This window comes from Lepus europaeus, chromosome X (genome assembly GCF_033115175.1).
Source record: "Lepus europaeus isolate LE1 chromosome X, mLepTim1.pri, whole genome shotgun sequence".
Taxonomy (NCBI): Eukaryota; Metazoa; Chordata; class Mammalia; order Lagomorpha; family Leporidae; genus Lepus; species Lepus europaeus.
This window is the reverse complement of record NC_084850.1, coordinates 7,409,030-7,415,696: the sequence shown is the minus strand read 5'-3', so window position 1 is coordinate 7,415,696 and position 6,667 is coordinate 7,409,030. Positions and strand designations below refer to the sequence as shown.

At 37.1% G+C, this 6,667-nt stretch overlaps 1 pseudogene; it reads left to right on the top strand.

Annotated features, from left to right (window-relative positions):
• The first annotated feature begins 5,774 nt into the window (after window positions 1-5,774).
• On the top strand, window positions 5,775-6,462 carry LOC133753266 (small nuclear ribonucleoprotein-associated protein B-like; annotated as a pseudogene).
• The last annotated feature ends 205 nt before the right edge of the window (window positions 6,463-6,667 follow it).

Genomic DNA, 6,667 nt, shown 5'->3' with positions numbered 1-6,667 from the left:
AAATTCCACATGGAAAAGCAATTCTCTGCCTTAAAGTGATCTTCAATAAGATTAACAATTTAGTCTTCATCAGAAACAATGGAGGCCAGGGACAGTAGAATGACAGACTCAAAGGGCTGAAAGAAAATCTGTCAAGAACGAGTCATATATTTAAGACAGAAATCTCTTGAATATGATATTAAAAACAGCATCCACAAATTCAAAGTTACTAATTGTACTATACAAAAATAACTTGTGTTCTGTACACAACAAAACTAAAAACAATGAAATAAAGCAGACTGAAAAATACGTGCAAATCACATATCTGTGGAATTGAATTTAGAAAAAAATCTTAATTTCAATATTAATAATTGAAGTGACTCAAAAAATGGGAAAATGTTACAGTTTATCAGAGGAGATATGTTCAAACAATAAAGTGCAAATTAAAACCATAATAATGAAAAACACCTATTAGAATGTCTAATAATAAAACTCTTGCTAATACAAGTATGGTAAGAATTTTAATAACTAGAATCCCAATACACTGTTCATATCATCACAAAGTATTAAAGTTATTCCAAAACAGCTCTTTTATAAATATCTTTAAATTAAGCTTACATTTACTATATAGCCCATAAATGTGATTCCCAGCTATTTAAAAGCGAAAAATAAGTGTGTTCATACACAAATATATCCCAAGTATATAATAGCTTTATTTATATTTGCTAACAACCAAAATAACCCAGACATCCTTCACATGTGGCTAGAATATTTTTCAGTATTTTCTTTTAAAAAGACCATTGATTATTCTATTCCTTTTCTCTCTCTATTTCTCTTCCCAGTTCTCTTTATCTGATTTCACTGAATTAGAAATGGGTACCATAGGAAAGACCAAAATAAGATATATATATATATATATTTATATTAAAAATATTAACAAGAAAAAAATCTTCTCAAAATATACAAGTTTGGGGTTAATGAAGAAATTCTAATAAATAGTAATTTACAGATGATTAATATCTTGTTTTATAAAAGAATGAATATATTCCAAGCTAATGCATTAAGAAGGTCCTTCAATACTTGATAGTAAACATTTGCATTCAGTAGCTTATGAGTCTGAGATTAAGGAGAATATTTGAGAAAGTCTAAAAAAGAAGCTTTGAAAACAGTGAGGGAAACTAATATGTGAGGACATTTCGTCTCCTTTGGGGTTTGGGGTTGAGTATAGGTTATACAAAAAAGGAAAGTGCTCTACAGGCAGACAGGAACATGATGACTGTGGCAAATGGCTTTTCCTCATTCCAGTCAGGCAAGTGTGGAAAGAGGTATATGAATACCGTAAGAATTCAATGGAAATCTTTTTCCTAGGACTTTCAGTAGTAATGTTTTGTCTCAGAGAATTTACTTAGAAAGTTTATTGAGTTAATCGAGCACAGGGGAGGGTGTCAGGTGAGATATCTGTGCTCCTGGAAAAGCATGCTTCTACAAGCAGAGTGCCACTGCATATGCTGTATGTGTCATATGTTACTTCTTCTCAGAGGTTTCAATCATATTTAGCTGTATGTGATTATTATTCTCTGGAGTGTATACCAACATAGCATGACCAAGGATGGGAGCTGTGCCTCAACATTCAATCAAAAACCTTTCAAATCACCTCTCAAATGTTTTTAGTTTGTGAGTAGCCACTGACATTTGTTCCATGGATCTTTGAAACAACCACTCCATTTTTACCCACTTATTCCTCTTTGAGTGTTATCTTCTCACCAGAGTTTCCACATGATAGTTTTCAGGACTATGGGCATTAAACCTCCCTCTTAGGCTCTCCTGCTCTTGGGAGATACATCCATTCATGACCTATCCAGTTTCTTCTGTTATTTTGATATATAAAGTATGAAGTAGATTGCACCACCCACATTTAATAGCGAACCAGAAGTTACATTCTGTCTCACCACCCTGTACTTGTTACCCAAAGATCTGATACTTGAATTACTTCCTTCAACTCCTGACCATAGAGTAACCAAAGAAATCACACAGAATCCTAGAAGCAAAGAATTAGGGAACAATCAGTGGATGTTAAGAAAGAATACAAATCTCTCTCGCCATCAAACTTTGGAATTAAAATGCTAATTGCCCTTACCAAGAATGATCTATAAGACAAAAAAGAAATGTCTGGGAACCTGCAGCCTCCTAGAGATGATACTTATTTACATTACTTTCAGTTCCTGGGTTTTCTGAGCCTTTTCATGGAACAAGCTTCTTCTGAGCATAAGTTCACATTTTTTCCAAGCTCAGGCACATTCTACAAGGTGACTATATCTCCATGAAAAACTGAGCTTAGCATACGAAAACATATGGAAGCAAATTTGCCAACTAGATTCCAGAGCTGAGAATTGAATATTTAAGGTGATTATGATCTACAAAATGGGGTTCTCTCTCCACCTATCTCCCAGTCAAGAACTACAGAGTACTCATGGGACTTACAGCATTTCTCATCTACCAATACACAGATATTATTATTACAGATGGTAAAAAATTAGGCATCTGTGAATAGAGGTCAGGAGTACTGTTCCTACATCCAGCTACCATCATGCACACATTGCAGAGCATACCAAGAACCCCATCACCCTTGACCAGCTGAATCACACAAAAAAAATCATTCTGTACAGGGATCCTCAGTCACATTAACAATTGACTTTTAAATCAGAAACCATGGAGCACAGAACACATTGGCATGACATATTTATGGTGCTGAAAAGAAACCACACTCAACAAAGAATCATATGAAGCCTAAGTTTAGAAACTCATAAGTATGAAATTAAAAGCAGAACCATAAAATAAAACTTTTGAATCTCCCTTTTTCAAAATAATTGTTTTCTCTACATAACATAAGAGAATAAAAAATAATAAAACACAGACATTAGGAAGAGCTTCCATATGGGAAGAGAAAAACTTAAAATAGGAGAATTTAATGACATCAGTCAGCATCCTGGTTGTAAGGTAAAAGTCTAACTAAGGAGCAACAGGCCCCTACACTTGCTCTCATCTATAAAGCAGTAGCTTGGGGCTGGCGCTGTGGCACAGCAGGTTAATGCCTTGGCCTGCGGTGCTAGCATCCCATATGGGCGCCTGTTCGAGACCTGGCTGCTCCACTTCCTGATCCAGCTCTCTGCTATAGTCTGGAAAGGCATTGGAAGATGGTCCAAGTTCTTGGGCCCCTGCACCCACGTGGAAGACCCAGAAGAAGCTCCTGGCTCCTGACTTCGGATCAGCGCAGCTCTGGCAATTGCGGCCAACTGAGGAGTGAACCATCAGATGGAAGACCTCCCTCTTTCTCTTTCTGCCTCTCCTCTCTCTGTGTAACTCTTTCAAATAAATAAATAAATCTTTTTTTTAAAAAAAAAGCACTAGCTAAGAGTTTTTTCTAGCGAAAGAGGCAAGGTTTATGCAAAAATATTATTCAATCATCCCTTCTTAAAATAAGTCACTTTACTTAAATTTATGACTTAGTTGTAACAGAAGATGGAGACAATATAAAAGCAAACTATATTTTGTTGCTAAGTAATTAAGATGGACTGGTAGATCCATGAAATAAAGTAACTGAATCATAGGCCATAGTAAGTTTCATTTTCAATTTGTCTTAAGTTCAATTTATAGTTGATATATTGCCCCAAAATTTCACTCCTAGCTATTAACACAAGTGACATAAAACTTTTGCTTACATATACATCATTTTGCAAATGGATATAGTAGCTTTATTCATATTCACTAACAACTGGAAGTAAGCCTTCATCTGTGATTATTATCCAACTCAGTAATAAAATTAACGACACTACTGATTGTTTTCATGCATCCTTCTCTATCTTTCTCTACTCTCTCTGTGTCTCTGTTCCTCCCTCCGCCCTCTCTCCTTCTCTACCCTCACTGCATTAGGAGTGGATGTCTACAGGAAACTAAGAATAAAACTAAGACTTTTTTTAAAATTGAAAAGTGGCCAAAAGTAATTACATAAAAGAGTATAAATTGCTAACTATGATAAATGAATGCTAATAAACTGGTACTTTTCATTGTATTCAAACATTACATGGAGAATTTTCTAGGCCTATGAAAAAGGAGTTTTAAAATCACAGAAAGTAAAATATTGGTTTTCCATGAATTAATGATCGGAAACACAAGGGGTGGTGAACTTTTGGAGAGACTGAAGGGAAACTCTGAAAATTATGAAAGCGGCTGGAAAGGGAAAATACATTAACAGATTTGAACATAGTGGTAAGGAATAAGTTCAGCAAAACTAATAATATTCCTCCTGCATAATAGAACAACGTAACTATGTCTGAAGTCTCTTCCCATTTTGTTCAGGCAACTTTGGAAAAATGTACGTGAATCCAAGAATGACAGGAAGGAAAGCACCTCAATGAAACACTATTGCAAGTTCTCCATTCCTGATATTTATCCTGGGGGATTCACATAAGATAGTTCCCTAAAGTAGACCAACAAGAGTGGCAGAGAAATGTGTGAGGTAGCGATATACCTGTACTATAGAGAAACCATCTGTCTGCATGCAAGAAAACACACAAATGCACCCAATGGTGCTATCATATATGTTGTTTGTGTCATGTGTTACTCACTCTCAGAGGTTTCAATCATATTAAATAATACATGATTGTCACTCTCTGGAGTAGGGTACCACACACAGCAAGTCAATATCAATATTGAAAATGTTTGATCTGTAGAAGACATAGCTAAGAAAATGAAACATGTAAGACACTGAGATAAAATATACACAAGTTGTATTTCTGATAAAGAAATTATAATCGGAACATATAATATACTAAGAATTCAACAGTAAGAAATCAAAGAACTCAATAAAATGGGAAAATATCTAAAAATACACTTTATTGTAGAAGATTGTGGATGATGAATAAGAACGTGAAAAAATCCTCAGTATCATTAGTCAATAAACAAATGAAAATTTAAATAACAGTATGATAGATACAGAAACCATAGAGAATAGTTTAAAATATATGTCAAAACCAAACTGTGATGATTTGGGCAACTGCATCTCTGATGCATTCATTGTTCACAAAAACAAAAAATGATAAAAAGCATTCTGAAAAAGCTTTGTTTCTTACCAACTTAAACATTCTACAGAACTAAACATCCTACTGCAAATATTTATATAAATGAAATGAAATTTGTTTTCACATATGTCCCAGTATTCAAAATTTCTAGTAGCTGTACTAATCAGTTTTACTTTAACTAAAATACTTGAGAAGAACAACTTAGAACAGTAGCTTCATGTTTGCTTAGATTTTGGAGGTTAAAAGTCCAAAATCAGGTAGCCCCATTAACGTGGCATCTGGTACAGGCTGGCAATGATGGAGCACGTCTTGAGAATGATCATATGGTGAGCTGGAACACAGAGAGATATAGGAGGCATATTTGGCTTATACAATGAGTATTCTCACAAGAACTACCTTCCGAGGGTTAGACTCAGTGACCTAAAAACCCTCACCAGGCTCACTTCTTAGATGTCATAATTATATCAAACTTCTACCCTTAACCCATCAACTGTTAATGTAAGATTTGGGGTTTTTTAACATCTACATGAAATTGGGGAGCCAAATCCTGTTCAATCCATAATAGTAGCTTTATTCATGATCACTACTAATAACCAACATTTTCTTAATATTTGGTATATTACTTAGCAACAAAAAGAAAAAGAGGCAGGAATCTTGCTGCTGGGCCATGTATAGGCCTCTGTGCGAGTGACTCTGGAGGGAATCAGAAATGCCACCATGATGGTGGGCAAGAGCATCAAGATGCTGCAGCACCTTAACTACTAGATGAGATGCATCCTACGAGTCAGCCAGATCTTCATTGGCACGTTTATGGCTTTGATAAGCATATGTATTTGGTCCTAAGTGACTGTAACAAGTTCAAAAGACCAAGCCAAAGAGCTCCAAACAAGTAGAAAGGGAATAGAAGCAAGTCTGTGGTCTGGTGCTACTGCTAGGAGAGAACCTGGTCTCAATGACAGTAGAGCGGATCTCCTCCAAAAGATACTGGCATTGCCTAAGTACCACTTCCTGGAGCTCCTGGGGACCCAAGAATTGGCAGGCTACTGGCAGAGGAATCCCAACTGGTGTTCCCATGCCTCAGGCTCCTGCAGGACTTGCTAGCCTATTCTGTGGGGTCATAGGCAGCTCCAACACGTGATGACCCCACAAGGAAGAGACACTGTGAAACTGCTGCAGCAGCTGCAACAGGCAGTTGCAGGGGCCCCAACCCAGTACCCACCTGGACATACAAGTCCTTCCCTACCTACAGGCCAAGGGACACTTCTTTCAGGAAAGATGGGCCCACTTCCTAGTATGAGGCCTTCTATGGGTTTCCCAGTGTAGATTCCCCTGGAAGAGGAGCTCCAATATGCATGTTTCCCCAGAGATACAGTCACCTCCTCCAGGGAGGCCAGGCCTTCTTTGACCCTTGGCTGTGGAATTATGGAAGGAGATCCCCAGAGGCATGGACCCAAACCCACAGTGCCACGTTCCCACAGACCTATTTGCTATGCTGTTATTTGCAGCATCTTGACAGATTGTCTGGTTTCTCTCACAGGGCCCCCTCCCTCAGGAAGGTGACAACAAAGGTCCTAGACTCATCTTAGTGCTCCTCAGCTCCCAACCTGTTT